The following is a 17493-nucleotide window of genomic DNA, read 5'->3' as shown; positions in this document are numbered from 1 at the left end:
GTGTTAGCAGAGAGTTTCCCGGGACAGTGAAACCCTATGTCAAAGACACTGAGAAGAAGCCCCAATGTTCCCTCCAGGCACTTTCAGTGTGGGTGCCTTCTCCACGTGGTTCCTGGTTTCACTGCAGCTCTGAAGAGAATGTTAGCAAAGAGGTAATCGGGACAGTGCAAACAGTACTCAAAGACAGGGAGAGCAAGCTCTCTCTTGGCACTTTGGATGTGGGACATAGAGCGAGATGTTTGCTGCTTTTACATTTGGCTGTTGGGAGATTTACAGCACAAAGATATCTAGTTGATTTGAAGCAGTTCCGAGAAAGTCTAAGCATAATCCTCACTTTTCCCTCTTGGCACTTTCCCTGTAGGGGATACCGCAAGACGTTTCTGTATATTGGGCACAGCGCTCTGCAGGGTGTTAGCAGAGAGTTTCCCGGGACAGTGAAACCCTATGTCAGAGACACTGAGAAGAAGCCCCAATGTTCCCTCCAGGCACTTTCAGTGTGGGTGCCTTCTCCACGTGGTTCCTGGTTTCACTGCAGCTCTGAAGAGAATGTTAGCAAAGAGGTAATCGGGACAGTGCAAACAGTACTCAAAGACAGGGAGAGCAAGCTCTACATTACTCTCTTGGCACTTTGGATGTGGGACATACAGCGAGATGTTTGCTGCTTTTACATTTGGCTGTTGGGAGATTTACAGCACAAAGATATCTAGTTGATTTGAAGCAGTTCCGAGAAAGTCTAAACATAATCCTCACTTTTCCCTCCTGGCACTTTCCCTGTACGGGATACCGCAAGACGTTTCTGTACATTGGGCACAGCGCTCTGCAGGGTGTTAGCAGAGAGTTTCCCGGGACAGTGAAACCCTATATCGGAGACACTGAGAAGAAGCCCCAATGTTCACTCCAGGCACTTTCAGTGTGGGTGCCTTCTCCACGTGGTTCCTGGTTTCACTGCAGCTCTGAAGAGAATGTTAGCAAAGAGGTAATCGGGACAGTGCAAACAGTACTCAAAGACAGGGAGAGCAAGCTCTCTCTTGGCACTTTGGATGTGGGACATACAGCGAGATGTTTGCTGCTTTTACATTTGGCTGTTGGGAGATTTACAGCACAAAGATATCTAGTTGATTTGAAGCAGTTCCGAGAAAGTCTAAGCATAATCCTCACTTTTCCCTCCTGGCACTTTCCCTGTAGGGGATACCGCAAGACGTTTCTGTATATTGGGCACAGCGCTCTGCAGGGTGTTAGCAGAGAGTTTTCCGGGACAGTGAAACCCTATGTCAGAGACACTGAGAAGAAGTCCCAGTGTTCCCTCCAGGCACTTTCAGTGTGGGTGCCTTCTCCACGTGGTTCCTGGTTTCACTGCAGCTCTGAAGAGAATGTTAGCAAAGAGGTAATCGGGACAGTGCAAACAGTACTCAAAGACAGGGAGAGCAAGCTCTCTCTTGGCACTTTGGATGTGGGACATACAGCGAGATGTTTGCTGCTTTTACATTTGGCTGTTGGGAGATTTACAGCACAAAGATATCTAGTTGATTTGAAGCAGTTCCGAGAAAGTCTAAGCATAATCCTCACTTTTCCCTCCTGGCACTTTCCCTGTAGGGGATACCGCAAGACGTTTCTGTATATTGGGCACAGCGCTCTGCAGGGTGTTAGCAGAGAGTTTTCCGGGACAGTGAAACCCGATGTCAGAGACACTGAGAAGAAGCCTCAATGTTCCCTCCAGGCACTTTCAGTGTGGGTGCCTTCTCCACGTGGTTCCTGGTTTCACTGCAGCTCTGAAGAGAATGTTAGCAAAGAGGTAATCGGGACAGTGCAAACAGTACTCAAAGACAGGGAGAGCAAGCTCTCTCTTGGCACTTTGGATGTGGGACATACAGCGAGATGTTTGCTGCTTTTACATTTGGCTGTTGGGAGATTTACAGCACAAAGATATCTAGTTGATTTGAAGCAGTTCCGAGAAAGTCTAAGCATAATCCTCACTTTTCCCTCCTGGCACTTTCCCTGTAGGGGATACCGCAAGACGGTTCTGTATATTGGGCACAGCGCTCTGCAGGGTGTTAGCAGAGAGTTTCCCGGGACAGTGAAACCCGATGTCAGAGACACTGAGAAGAAGCCCCAATGTTCCCTCCAGGCACTTTCAGTGTGGGTGCCTTCTCCACGTGGTTCCTGGTTTCACTGCAGCTCTGAAGAGAATGTTAGCAAAGAGGTAATCGGGACAGTGCAAACAGTACTCAAAGACAGGGAGAGCAAGCTCTACATTACTCTCTTGGCACTTTGGATGTGGGACATACAGCGAGATGTTTGCTGCTTTTACATTTGGCTGTTGGGAGATTTACAGCACAAAGATATCTAGTTGATTTGAAGCAGTTCCGAGAAAGTCTAAGCATAATCCTCACTTTTCCCTCCTGGCACTTTCCCTGTAGGGGATACCGCAAGACGTTTCTGTACATTGGGCACAGCGCTCTGCAGGGTGTTAGCAGAGAGTTTCCCGGGACAGTGAAACCCTATGTCGGAGACACTGAGAAGAAGCCCCAATGTTCACTCCAGGCACTTTCAGTGTGGGTGCCTTCTCCACGTGGTTCCTGGTTTCACTGCAGCTCTGAAGAGAATGTTAGCAAAGAGGTAATCGGGACAGTGCAAACAGTACTCAAAGACAGGGAGAGCAAGCTCTCTCTTGGCACTTTGGATGTGGGACATACAGCGAGATGTTTGCTGCTTTTACATTTGGCTGTTGGGAGATTTACAGCACAAAGATATCTAGTTGATTTGAAGCAGTTCCGAGAAAGTCTAAGCATAATCCTCACTATTCCCTCCTGGCACTTTCCCTGTAGGAGATACCGCAAGACGTTTCTGTATATTGGGCACAGCGCTCTGCAGGGTGTTAGCAGAGAGTTTCCCGGGACAGTGAAACCCTATGTCAAAGACACTGAGAAGAAGCCCCAATGTTCCCTCCAGGCACTTTCAGTGTGGGTGCCTTCTCCACGTGGTTCCTGGTTTCACTGCAGCTCTGAAGAGAATGTTAGCAAAGAGGTAATCGGGACAGTGCAAACAGTACTCAAAGACAGGGAGAGCAAGCTCTCTCTTGGCACTTTGGATGTGGGACATACAGCGAGATGTTTGCTGCTTTTACATTTGGCTGTTGGGAGATTTACAGCACAAAGATATCTAGTTGATTTGAAGCAGTTCCGAGAAAGTCTAAACATAATCCTCACTATTCCCTCCTGGCACTTTCCCTGTAGGAGATACCGCAAGACGTTTCTGTATATTGGGCACAGCGCTCTGCAGGGTGTTAGCAGAGAGTTTCCCGGGACAGTGAAACCCTATGTCAAAGACACTGAGAAGAAGCCCCAATGTTCCCTCCAGGCACTTTCAGTGTGGGTGCCTTCTCCACGTGGTTCCTGGTTTCACTGCAGCTCTGAAGAGAATGTTAGCAAAGAGGTAATCGGGACAGTGCAAACAGTACTCAAAGACAGGGAGAGCAAGCTCTCTCTTGGCACTTTGGATGTGGGACATACAGCGAGATGTTTGCTGCTTTTACATTTGGCTGTTGGGAGATTTACAGCACAAAGATATCTAGTTGATTTGAAGCAGTTCCGAGAAAGTCTAAGCATAATCCTCACTTTTCCCTCTTGGCACTTTCCCTGTAGGGGATACCGCAAGACGTTTCTGTATATTGGGCACAGCGCTCTGCAGGGTGTTAGCAGAGAGTTTCCCGGGACAGTGAAACCCTATGTCAGAGACACTGAGAAGAAGCCCCAATGTTCCCTCCAGGCACTTTCAGTGTGGGTGCCTTCTCCACGTGGTTCCTGGTTTCACTGCAGCTCTGAAGAGAATGTTAGCAAAGAGGTAATCGGGACAGTGCAAACAGTACTCAAAGACAGGGAGAGCAAGCTCTCTCTTGGCACTTTGGATGTGGGACATACAGCGAGATGTTTGCTGCTTTTACATTTGGCTGTTGGGAGATTTACAGCACAAAGATATCTAGTTGATTTGAAGCAGTTCCGAGAAAGTCTAAACATAATCCTCACTATTCCCTCCTGGCACTTTCCCTGTAGGAGATACCGCAAGACGTTTCTGTATATTGGGCACAGCGCTCTGCAGGGTGTTAGCAGAGAGTTTCCCGGGACAGTGAAACCCTATGTCAAAGACACTGAGAAGAAGCCCCAATGTTCCCTCCAGGCACTTTCAGTGTGGGTGCCTTCTCCACGTGGTTCCTGGTTTCACTGCAGCTCTGAAGAGAATGTTAGCAAAGAGGTAATCGGGACAGTGCAAACAGTACTCAAAGACAGGGAGAGCAAGCTCTCTCTTGGCACTTTGGATGTGGGACATACAGCGAGATGTTTGCTGCTTTTACATTTGGCTGTTGGGAGATTTACAGCACAAAGATATCTAGTTGATTTGAAGCAGTTCCGAGAAAGTCTAAGCATAATCCTCACTTTTCCCTCTTGGCACTTTCCCTGTAGGGGATACCGCAAGACGTTTCTGTATATTGGGCACAGCGCTCTGCAGGGTGTTAGCAGAGAGTTTCCCGGGACAGTGAAACCCTATGTCAGAGACACTGAGAAGAAGCCCCAATGTTCCCTCCAGGCACTTTCAGTGTGGGTGCCTTCTCCACGTGGTTCCTGGTTTCACTGCAGCTCTGAAGAGAATGTTAGCAAAGAGGTAATCGGGACAGTGCAAACAGTACTCAAAGACAGGGAGAGCAAGCTCTACATTACTCTCTTGGCACTTTGGATGTGGGACATACAGCGAGATGTTTGCTGCTTTTACATTTGGCTGTTGGGAGATTTACAGCACAAAGATATCTAGTTGATTTGAAGCAGTTCCGAGAAAGTCTAAACATAATCCTCACTTTTCCCTCCTGGCACTTTCCCTGTACGGGATACCGCAAGACGTTTCTGTACATTGGGCACAGCGCTCTGCAGGGTGTTAGCAGAGAGTTTCCCGGGACAGTGAAACCCTATATCGGAGACACTGAGAAGAAGCCCCAAAGTTCACTCCAGGCACTTTCAGTGTGGGTGCCTTCTCCACGTGGTTCCTGGTTTCACTGCAGCTCTGAAGAGAATGTTAGCAAAGAGGTAATCGGGACAGTGCAAACAGTACTCAAAGACAGGGAGAGCAAGCTCTCTCTTGGCACTTTGGATGTGGGACATACAGCGAGATGTTTGCTGCTTTTACATTTGGCTGTTGGGAGATTTACAGCACAAAGATATCTAGTTGATTTGAAGCAGTTCCGAGAAAGTCTAAACATAATCCTCACTTTTCCCTCCTGGCACTTTCCCTGTAGGGGATACCGCAAGACGTTTCTGTACATTGGGCACAGCGCTCTGCAGGGTGTTAGCAGAGAGTTTCCCGGGACAGTGAAACCCTATATCGGAGACACTGAGAAGAAGCCCCAATGTTCACTCCAGGCACTTTCAGTGTGGGTGCCTTCTCCACGTGGTTCCTGGTTTCACTGCAGCTCTGAAGAGAATGTTAGCAAAGAGGTAATCGGGACAGTGCAAACAGTACTCAAAGACAGGGAGAGCAAGCTCTCTCTTGGCACTTTGGATGTGGGACATACAGCGAGATGTTTGCTGCTTTTACATTTGGCTGTTGGGAGATTTACAGCACAAAGATATCTAGTTGATTTGAAGCAGTTCCGAGAAAGTCTAAGCATAATCCTCACTTTTCCCTCTTGGCACTTTCCCTGTAGGGGATACCGCAAGACGTTTCTGTATATTGGGCACAGCGCTCTGCAGGGTGTTAGCAGAGAGTTTCCCGGGACAGTGAAACCCTATGTCAGAGACACTGAGAAGAAGCCCCAATGTTCCCTCCAGGCACTTTCAGTGTGGGTGCCTTCTCCACGTGGTTCCTGGTTTCACTGCAGCTCTGAAGAGAATGTTAGCAAAGAGGTAATCGGGACAGTGCAAACAGTACTCAAAGACAGGGAGAGCAAGCTCTCTCTTGGCACTTTGGATGTGGGACATACAGCGAGATGTTTGCTGCTTTTACATTTGGCTGTTGGGAGATTTACAGCACAAAGATATCTAGTTGATTTGAAGCAGTTCCGAGAAAGTCTAAACATAATCCTCACTATTCCCTCCTGGCACTTTCCCTGTAGGAGATACCGCAAGACGTTTCTGTATATTGGGCACAGCGCTCTGCAGGGTGTTAGCAGAGAGTTTCCCGGGACAGTGAAACCCTATGTCAAAGACACTGAGAAGAAGCCCCAATGTTCCCTCCAGGCACTTTCAGTGTGGGTGCCTTCTCCACGTGGTTCCTGGTTTCACTGCAGCTCTGAAGAGAATGTTAGCAAAGAGGTAATCGGGACAGTGCAAACAGTACTCAAAGACAGGGAGAGCAAGCTCTCTCTTGGCACTTTGGATGTGGGACATACAGCGAGATGTTTGCTGCTTTTACATTTGGCTGTTGGGAGATTTACAGCACAAAGATATCTAGTTGATTTGAAGCAGTTCCGAGAAAGTCTAAGCATAATCCTCACTTTTCCCTCTTGGCACTTTCCCTGTAGGGGATACCGCAAGACGTTTCTGTATATTGGGCACAGCGCTCTGCAGGGTGTTAGCAGAGAGTTTCCCGGGACAGTGAAACCCTATGTCAGAGACACTGAGAAGAAGCCCCAATGTTCCCTCCAGGCACTTTCAGTGTGGGTGCCTTCTCCACGTGGTTCCTGGTTTCACTGCAGCTCTGAAGAGAATGTTAGCAAAGAGGTAATCGGGACAGTGCAAACAGTACTCAAAGACAGGGAGAGCAAGCTCTACATTACTCTCTTGGCACTTTGGATGTGGGACATACAGCGAGATGTTTGCTGCTTTTACATTTGGCTGTTGGGAGATTTACAGCACAAAGATATCTAGTTGATTTGAAGCAGTTCCGAGAAAGTCTAAACATAATCCTCACTTTTCCCTCCTGGCACTTTCCCTGTACGGGATACCGCAAGACGTTTCTGTACATTGGGCACAGCGCTCTGCAGGGTGTTAGCAGAGAGTTTCCCGGGACAGTGAAACCCTATATCGGAGACACTGAGAAGAAGCCCCAAAGTTCACTCCAGGCACTTTCAGTGTGGGTGCCTTCTCCACGTGGTTCCTGGTTTCACTGCAGCTCTGAAGAGAATGTTAGCAAAGAGGTAATCGGGACAGTGCAAACAGTACTCAAAGACAGGGAGAGCAAGCTCTCTCTTGGCACTTTGGATGTGGGACATACAGCGAGATGTTTGCTGCTTTTACATTTGGCTGTTGGGAGATTTACAGCACAAAGATATCTAGTTGATTTGAAGCAGTTCCGAGAAAGTCTAAACATAATCCTCACTTTTCCCTCCTGGCACTTTCCCTGTAGGGGATACCGCAAGACGTTTCTGTACATTGGGCACAGCGCTCTGCAGGGTGTTAGCAGAGAGTTTCCCGGGACAGTGAAACCCTATATCGGAGACACTGAGAAGAAGCCCCAATGTTCACTCCAGGCACTTTCAGTGTGGGTGCCTTCTCCACGTGGTTCCTGGTTTCACTGCAGCTCTGAAGAGAATGTTAGCAAAGAGGTAATCGGGACAGTGCAAAAAGTACTCAAAGACAGGGAGAGCAAGCTCTCTCTTGGCACTTTGGATGTGGGACATACAGCGAGATGTTTGCTGCTTTTACATTTGGCTGTTGGGAGATTTACAGCACAAAGATATCTAGTTGATTTGAAGCAGTTCCGAGAAAGTCTAAACATAATCCTCACTTTTCCCTCCTGGCACTTTCCCTGTAGGAGATACCGCAAGACGTTTCTGTATATTGGGCACAGCGCTCTGCAGGGTGTTAGCAGAGAGTTTCCCGGGACAGTGAAACCCTATGTCAGAGACACTGAGAAGAAGCCCCAATGTTCCCTCCAGGCACTTTCAGTGTGGGTGCCTTCTCCACGTGGTTCCTGGTTTCACTGCAGCTCTGAAGAGAATGTTAGCAAAGAGGTAATCGGGACAGTGCAAACAGTACTCAAAGACAGGGAGAGCAAGCTCTCTCTTGGCACTTTGGATGTGGGACATACAGCGAGATGTTTGCTGCTTTTACATTTGGCTGTTGGGAGATTTACAGCACAAAGATATCTAGTTGATTTGAAGCAGTTCCGAGAAAGTCTAAACATAATCCTCACTTTTCCCTCCTGGCACTTTCCCTGTAGGGGATACCGCAAGACGTTTCTGTACATTGGGCACAGCGCTCTGCAGGGTGTTAGCAGAGAGTTTCCCGGGACAGTGAAACCCTATGTCGGAGACACTGAGAAGAAGCCCCAATGTTCACTCCAGGCACTTTCAGTGTGGGTGCCTTCTCCACGTGGTTCCTGGTTTCACTGCAGCTCTGAAGAGAATGTTAGCAAAGAGGTAATCGGGACAGTGCAAACAGTACTCAAAGACAGGGAGAGCAAGCTCTCTCTTGGCACTTTGGATGTGGGACATACAGCGAGATGTTTGCTGCTTTTACATTTGGCTGTTGGGAGATTTACAGCACAAAGATATCTAGTTGATTTGAAGCAGTTCCGAGAAAGTCTAAACATAATCCTCACTATTCCCTCCTGGCACTTTCCCTGTAGGAGATACCGCAAGACGTTTCTGTATATTGGGCACAGCGCTCTGCAGGGTGTTAGCAGAGAGTTTCCCGGGACAGTGAAACCCTATGTCAAAGACACTGAGAAGAAGCCCCAATGTTCCCTCCAGGCACTTTCAGTGTGGGTGCCTTCTCCACGTGGTTCCTGGTTTCACTGCAGCTCTGAAGAGAATGTTAGCAAAGAGGTGATCTGGACAGTGCAAACAGTACTCAAAGACAGGGAGAGCAAGCACTCTCTTGGCACTTTGGATGTGGGACATACAGCGAGATGTTTGCTGCTTTTACATTTGGCTGTTGGGAGATTTACAGCACAAAGATATCTAGTTGATTTGAAGCAGTTCCGAGAAAGTCTAAGCATAATCCTCACTTTTCCCTCCTGGCACTTTCCCTGTAGGGGATACCGCAAGACGTGTTTCTGTATATTGGGCACAGCGCTCTGCAGGGTGTTAGCAGAGAGTTTCCCGGGACAGTGAAACCCTATGTCAGAGACACTGAGAAGAAGCCCCAATGTTCCCTCCAGGCACTTTCAGTGTGGGTGCCTTCTCCACGTGGTTCCTGGTTTCACTGCAGCTCTGAAGAGAATGTTAGCAAAGAGGTAATCGGGACAGTGCAAACAGTACTCAAAGACAGGGAGAGCAAGCTCTCTCTTGGCACTTTGGATGTGGGACATACAGCGAGATGTTTGCTGCTTTTACATTTGGCTGTTGGGAGATTTACAGCACAAAGATATCTAGTTGATTTGAAGCAGTTCCGAGAAAGTCTAAACATAATCCTCACTTTTCCCTCCTGGCACTTTCCCTGTAGGAGATACCGCAAGACGTTTCTGTATATTGGGCACAGCGCTCTGCAGGGTGTTAGCAGAGAGTTTCCCGGGACAGTGAAACCCTATGTCAGAGACACTGAGAAGAAGCCCCAATGTTCCCTCCAGGCACTTTCAGTGTGGGTGCCTTCTCCACGTGGTTCCTGGTTTCACTGCAGCTCTGAAGAGAATGTTAGCAAAGAGGTAATCGGGACAGTGCAAACAGTACTCAAAGACAGGGAGAGCAAGCTCTACATTATTCTCTTGGCACTTTGGATGTGGGACATACAGCGAGATGTTTGCTGCTTTTACATTTGGCTGTTGGGAGATTTACAGCACAAAGATATCTAGTTGATTTGAAGCAGTTCCGAGAAAGTCTAAACATAATCCTCACTTTTCCCTCCTGGCACTTTCCCTGTAGGGGATACCGCAAGACGTTTCTGTACATTGGGCACAGCGCTCTGCAGGGTGTTAGCAGAGAGTTTCCCGGGACAGTGAAACCCTATGTCGGAGACACTGAGAAGAAGCCCCAATGTTCCCTCCAGGCACTTTCAGTGTGGGTGCCTTCTCCACGTGGTTCCTGGTTTCACTGCAGCTCTGAAGAGAATGTTAGCAAAGAGGTAATCGGGACAGTGCAAACAGTACTCAAAGACAGGGAGAGCAAGCTCTCTCTTGGCACTTTGGATGTGGGACATACAGCGAGATGTTTGCTGCTTTTACATTTGGCTGTTGGGAGATTTACAGCACAAAGATATCTAGTTGATTTGAAGCAGTTCCGAGAAAGTCTAAGCATAATCCTCACTTTTCCCTCCTGGCACTTTCCCTGTAGGGGATACCGCAAGACGTTTCTGTATATTGGGCACAGCGCTCTGCAGGGTGTTAGCAGAGAGTTTCCCGGGACAGTGAAACCCTATGTCAGAGACACTGAGAAGAAGCCCCAATGTTCCCTCCAGGCACTTTCAGTGTGGGTGCCTTCTCCACGTGGTTCCTGGTTTCACTGCAGCTCTGAAGAGAATGTTAGCAAAGAGGTAATCGGGACAGTGCAAACAGTACTCAAAGACAGGGAGAGCAAGCTCTCTCTTGGCACTTTGGATGTGGGACATACAGCGAGATGTTTGCTGCTTTTACATTTGGCTGTTGGGAGATTTACAGCACAAAGATATCTAGTTGATTTGAAGCAGTTCCGAGAAAGTCTAAGCATAATCCTCACTTTTCCCTCTTGGCACTTTCCCTGTAGGGGATACCGCAAGACGTTTCTGTATATTGGGCACAGCGCTCTGCAGGGTGTTAGCAGAGAGTTTCCCGGGACAGTGAAACCCTATGTCAGAGACACTGAGAAGAAGCCCCAATGTTCCCTCCAGGCACTTTCAGTGTGGGTGCCTTCTCCACGTGGTTCCTGGTTTCACTGCAGCTCTGAAGAGAATGTTAGCAAAGAGGTAATCGGGACAGTGCAAACAGTACTCAAAGACAGGGAGAGCAAGCTCTACATTACTCTCTTGGCACTTTGGATGTGGGACATACAGCGAGATGTTTGCTGCTTTTACATTTGGCTGTTGGGAGATTTACAGCACAAAGATATCTAGTTGATTTGAAGCAGTTCCGAGAAAGTCTAAACATAATCCTCACTTTTCCCTCCTGGCACTTTCCCTGTACGGGATACCGCAAGACGTTTCTGTACATTGGGCACAGCGCTCTGCAGGGTGTTAGCAGAGAGTTTCCCGGGACAGTGAAACCCTATATCGGAGACACTGAGAAGAAGCCCCAAAGTTCACTCCAGGCACTTTCAGTGTGGGTGCCTTCTCCACGTGGTTCCTGGTTTCACTGCAGCTCTGAAGAGAATGTTAGCAAAGAGGTAATCGGGACAGTGCAAACAGTACTCAAAGACAGGGAGAGCAAGCTCTCTCTTGGCACTTTGGATGTGGGACATACAGCGAGATGTTTGCTGCTTTTACATTTGGCTGTTGGGAGATTTACAGCACAAAGATATCTAGTTGATTTGAAGCAGTTCCGAGAAAGTCTAAACATAATCCTCACTTTTCCCTCCTGGCACTTTCCCTGTAGGGGATACCGCAAGACGTTTCTGTACATTGGGCACAGCGCTCTGCAGGGTGTTAGCAGAGAGTTTCCCGGGACAGTGAAACCCTATATCGGAGACACTGAGAAGAAGCCCCAATGTTCACTCCAGGCACTTTCAGTGTGGGTGCCTTCTCCACGTGGTTCCTGGTTTCACTGCAGCTCTGAAGAGAATGTTAGCAAAGAGGTAATCGGGACAGTGCAAAAAGTACTCAAAGACAGGGAGAGCAAGCTCTCTCTTGGCACTTTGGATGTGGGACATACAGCGAGATGTTTGCTGCTTTTACATTTGGCTGTTGGGAGATTTACAGCACAAAGATATCTAGTTGATTTGAAGCAGTTCCGAGAAAGTCTAAACATAATCCTCACTTTTCCCTCCTGGCACTTTCCCTGTAGGAGATACCGCAAGACGTTTCTGTATATTGGGCACAGCGCTCTGCAGGGTGTTAGCAGAGAGTTTCCCGGGACAGTGAAACCCTATGTCAGAGACACTGAGAAGAAGCCCCAATGTTCCCTCCAGGCACTTTCAGTGTGGGTGCCTTCTCCACGTGGTTCCTGGTTTCACTGCAGCTCTGAAGAGAATGTTAGCAAAGAGGTAATCGGGACAGTGCAAACAGTACTCAAAGACAGGGAGAGCAAGCTCTCTCTTGGCACTTTGGATGTGGGACATACAGCGAGATGTTTGCTGCTTTTACATTTGGCTGTTGGGAGATTTACAGCACAAAGATATCTAGTTGATTTGAAGCAGTTCCGAGAAAGTCTAAACATAATCCTCACTTTTCCCTCCTGGCACTTTCCCTGTAGGGGATACCGCAAGACGTTTCTGTACATTGGGCACAGCGCTCTGCAGGGTGTTAGCAGAGAGTTTCCCGGGACAGTGAAACCCTATGTCGGAGACACTGAGAAGAAGCCCCAATGTTCACTCCAGGCACTTTCAGTGTGGGTGCCTTCTCCACGTGGTTCCTGGTTTCACTGCAGCTCTGAAGAGAATGTTAGCAAAGAGGTAATCGGGACAGTGCAAACAGTACTCAAAGACAGGGAGAGCAAGCTCTCTCTTGGCACTTTGGATGTGGGACATACAGCGAGATGTTTGCTGCTTTTACATTTGGCTGTTGGGAGATTTACAGCACAAAGATATCTAGTTGATTTGAAGCAGTTCCGAGAAAGTCTAAACATAATCCTCACTATTCCCTCCTGGCACTTTCCCTGTAGGAGATACCGCAAGACGTTTCTGTATATTGGGCACAGCGCTCTGCAGGGTGTTAGCAGAGAGTTTCCCGGGACAGTGAAACCCTATGTCAAAGACACTGAGAAGAAGCCCCAATGTTCCCTCCAGGCACTTTCAGTGTGGGTGCCTTCTCCACGTGGTTCCTGGTTTCACTGCAGCTCTGAAGAGAATGTTAGCAAAGAGGTGATCTGGACAGTGCAAACAGTACTCAAAGACAGGGAGAGCAAGCACTCTCTTGGCACTTTGGATGTGGGACATACAGCGAGATGTTTGCTGCTTTTACATTTGGCTGTTGGGAGATTTACAGCACAAAGATATCTAGTTGATTTGAAGCAGTTCCGAGAAAGTCTAAGCATAATCCTCACTTTTCCCTCCTGGCACTTTCCCTGTAGGGGATACCGCAAGACGTGTTTCTGTATATTGGGCACAGCGCTCTGCAGGGTGTTAGCAGAGAGTTTCCCGGGACAGTGAAACCCTATGTCAGAGACACTGAGAAGAAGCCCCAATGTTCCCTCCAGGCACTTTCAGTGTGGGTGCCTTCTCCACGTGGTTCCTGGTTTCACTGCAGCTCTGAAGAGAATGTTAGCAAAGAGGTAATCGGGACAGTGCAAACAGTACTCAAAGACAGGGAGAGCAAGCTCTCTCTTGGCACTTTGGATGTGGGACATACAGCGAGATGTTTGCTGCTTTTACATTTGGCTGTTGGGAGATTTACAGCACAAAGATATCTAGTTGATTTGAAGCAGTTCCGAGAAAGTCTAAACATAATCCTCACTTTTCCCTCCTGGCACTTTCCCTGTAGGAGATACCGCAAGACGTTTCTGTATATTGGGCACAGCGCTCTGCAGGGTGTTAGCAGAGAGTTTCCCGGGACAGTGAAACCCTATGTCAGAGACACTGAGAAGAAGCCCCAATGTTCCCTCCAGGCACTTTCAGTGTGGGTGCCTTCTCCACGTGGTTCCTGGTTTCACTGCAGCTCTGAAGAGAATGTTAGCAAAGAGGTAATCGGGACAGTGCAAACAGTACTCAAAGACAGGGAGAGCAAGCTCTACATTATTCTCTTGGCACTTTGGATGTGGGACATACAGCGAGATGTTTGCTGCTTTTACATTTGGCTGTTGGGAGATTTACAGCACAAAGATATCTAGTTGATTTGAAGCAGTTCCGAGAAAGTCTAAACATAATCCTCACTTTTCCCTCCTGGCACTTTCCCTGTAGGGGATACCGCAAGACGTTTCTGTACATTGGGCACAGCGCTCTGCAGGGTGTTAGCAGAGAGTTTCCCGGGACAGTGAAACCCTATGTCGGAGACACTGAGAAGAAGCCCCAATGTTCCCTCCAGGCACTTTCAGTGTGGGTGCCTTCTCCACGTGGTTCCTGGTTTCACTGCAGCTCTGAAGAGAATGTTAGCAAAGAGGTAATCGGGACAGTGCAAACAGTACTCAAAGACAGGGAGAGCAAGCTCTCTCTTGGCACTTTGGATGTGGGACATACAGCGAGATGTTTGCTGCTTTTACATTTGGCTGTTGGGAGATTTACAGCACAAAGATATCTAGTTGATTTGAAGCAGTTCCGAGAAAGTCTAAACATAATCCTCACTATTCACTCCTGGCACTTTCCCTGTAGGAGATACCGCAAGACGTTTCTGTATATTGGGCACAGCGCTCTGCAGGGTGTTAGCAGAGACTTTCCCGGGACAGTGAAACCCTATGTCAGAGACACTGAGAAGAAGCCCCAATGTTCCCTCCAGGCACTTTCAGTGTGGGTGCCTTCTCCACGTGGTTCCTGGTTTCACTGCAGCTCTGAAGAGAATGTTAGCAAAGAGGTAATCGGGACAGTGCAAACAGTACTCAAAGACAGGGAGAGCAAGCTCTCTCTTGGCACTTTGGATGTGGGACATACAGCGAGATGTTTGCTGCTTTTACATTTGGCTGTTGGGAGATTTACAGCACAAAGATATCTAGTTGATTTGAAGCAGTTCCGAGAAAGTCTAAACATAATCCTCACTATTCACTCCTGGCACTTTCCCTGTAGGAGATACCGCAAGACGTTTCTGTATATTGGGCACAGCGCTCTGCAGGGTGTTAGCAGAGACTTTCCCGGGACAGTGAAACCCTATGTCAGAGACACTGAGAAGAAGCCCCAATGTTCCCTCCAGGCACTTTCAGTGTGGGTGCCTTCTCCACGTGGTTCCTGGTTTCACTGCAGCTCTGAAGAGAATGTTAGCAAAGAGGTAATCGGGACAGTGCAAACAGTACTCAAAGACAGGGAGAGCAAGCTCTCTCTTGGCACTTTGGATGTGGGACATACAGCGAGATGTTTGCTGCTTTTACATTTGGCTGTTGGGAGATTTACAGCACAAAGATATCTAGTTGATTTGAAGCAGTTCCGAGAAAGTCTAAACATAATCCTCACTTTTCCCTCCTGGCACTTTCCCTGTAGGGGATACCGCAAGACGTTTCTGTACATTGGGCACAGCGCTCTGCAGGGTGTTAGCAGAGAGTTTCCCGGGACAGTGAAACCCTATGTCGGAGACACTGAGAAGAAGCCCCAATGTTCACTCCAGGCACTTTCAGTGTGGGTGCCTTCTCCACGTGGTTCCTGGTTTCACTGCAGCTCTGAAGAGAATGTTAGCAAAGAGGTAATCGGGACAGTGCAAACAGTACTCAAAGACAGGGAGAGCAAGCTCTCTCTTGGCACTTTGGATGTGGGACATACAGCGAGATGTTTGCTGCTTTTACATTTGGCTGTTGGGAGATTTACAGCACAAAGATATCTAGTTGATTTGAAGCAGTTCCGAGAAAGTCTAAACATAATCCTCACTATTCCCTCGTGGCACTTTCCCTGTAGGAGATACCGCAAGACGTTTCTGTATATTGGGCACAGCGCTCTGCAGGGTGTTAGCAGAGAGTTTCCCGGGACAGTGAAACCCTATGTCAAAGACACTGAGAAGAAGCCCCAATGTTCCCTCCAGGCACTTTCAGTGTGGGTGCCTTCTCCACGTGGTTCCTGGTTTCACTGCAGCTCTGAAGAGAATGTTAGCAAAGAGGTGATCTGGACAGTGCAAACAGTACTCAAAGAAAGGGAGAGCAAGCACTCTCTTGGCACTTTGGATGTGGGACATACAGCGAGATGTTTGCTGCTTTTACATTTGGCTGTTGGGAGATTTACAGCACAAAGATATCTAGTTGATTTGAAGCAGTTCCGAGAAAGTCTAAGCATAATCCTCACTTTTCCCTCCTGGCACTTTCCCTGTAGGGGATACCGCAAGACGTGTTTCTGTATATTGGGCACAGCGCTCTGCAGGGTGTTAGCAGAGAGTTTCCCGGGACAGTGAAACCCTATGTCAGAGACACTGAGAAGAAGCCCCAATGTTCCCTCCAGGCACTTTCAGTGTGGGTGCCTTCTCCACGTGGTTCCTGGTTTCACTGCAGCTCTGAAGAGAATGTTAGCAAAGAGGTAATCGGGACAGTGCAAACAGTACTCAAAGACAGGGAGAGCAAGCTCTACATTACTCTCTTGGCTCTTTGGATGTGGGACATACAGCGAGATGTTTGCTGCTTTTGCGTTTGGCTGTTGGGAGATTTACAGCACAAAGATATCTAGTTGATTTGAAGCAGTTCCGAGAAAGTCTAAACATAATCCTCACTTTTCCCTCCTGGCACTTTCCCTGTAGGGGATACCGCAAGACGTTTCTGTACATTGGGCACAGCGCTCTGCAGGGTGTTAGCAGAGAGTTTCCCGGGACAGTGAAACCCTATATCGGAGACACTGAGAAGAAGCCCCAAAGTTCACTCCAGGCACTTTCAGTGTGGGTGCCTTCTCCACGTGGTTCCTGGTTTCACTGCAGCTCTGAAGAGAATGTTAGCAAAGAGGTAATCGGGACAGTGCAAACAGTACTCAAAGACAGGGAGAGCAAGCTCTCTCTTGGCACTTTGGATGTGGGACATACAGCGAGATGTTTGCTGCTTTTACATTTGGCTGTTGGGAGATTTACAGCACAAAGATATCTAGTTGATTTGAAGCAGTTCCGAGAAAGTCTAAACATAATCCTCACTTTTCCCTCCTGGCACTTTCCCTGTAGGAGATACCGCAAGACGTTTCTGTATATTGGGCACAGCGCTCTGCAGGGTGTTAGCAGAGAGTTTCCCGGGACAGTGAAACCCTATGTCAGAGACACTGAGAAGAAGCCCCAATGTTCCCTCCAGGCACTTTCAGTGTGGGTGCCTTCTCCACGTGGTTCCTGGTTTCACTGCAGCTCTGAAGAGAATGTTAGCAAAGAGGTAATCGGGACAGTGCAAACAGTACTCAAAGACAGGGAGAGCAAGCTCTACATTACTCTCTTGGCACTTTGGATGTGGGACATACAGCGAGATGTTTGCTGCTTTTACATTTGGCTGTTGGGAGATTTACAGCACAAAGATATCTAGTTGATTTGAAGCAGTTCCGAGAAAGTCTAAACATAATCCTCACTTTTCCCTCCTGGCACTTTCCCTGTAGGAGATACCGCAAGACGTTTCTGTATATTGGGCACAGCGCTCTGCAGGGTGTTAGCAGAGAGTTTCCCGGGACAGTGAAACCCTATATCGGAGACACTGAGAAGAAGCCCCAATGTTCACTCCAGGCATTTTCAGTGTGGGTGCCTTCTCCACGTGGTTCCTGGTTTCACTGCAGCTCTGAAGAGAATGTTAGCAAAGAGGTAATCGGGACAGTGCAAACAGTACTCAAAGACAGGGAGAGCAAGCTCTACATTACTCTCTTGGCACTTTGGATGTGGGACATACAGCGAGATGTTTGCTGCTTTTACATTTGGCTGTTGGGAGATT

This window comes from Chroicocephalus ridibundus, chromosome 2 (genome assembly GCF_963924245.1).
Source record: "Chroicocephalus ridibundus chromosome 2, bChrRid1.1, whole genome shotgun sequence".
Classification (NCBI taxonomy): domain Eukaryota; kingdom Metazoa; phylum Chordata; class Aves; order Charadriiformes; family Laridae; genus Chroicocephalus; species Chroicocephalus ridibundus.
Note: the sequence above shows the minus strand (reverse complement) of the source record.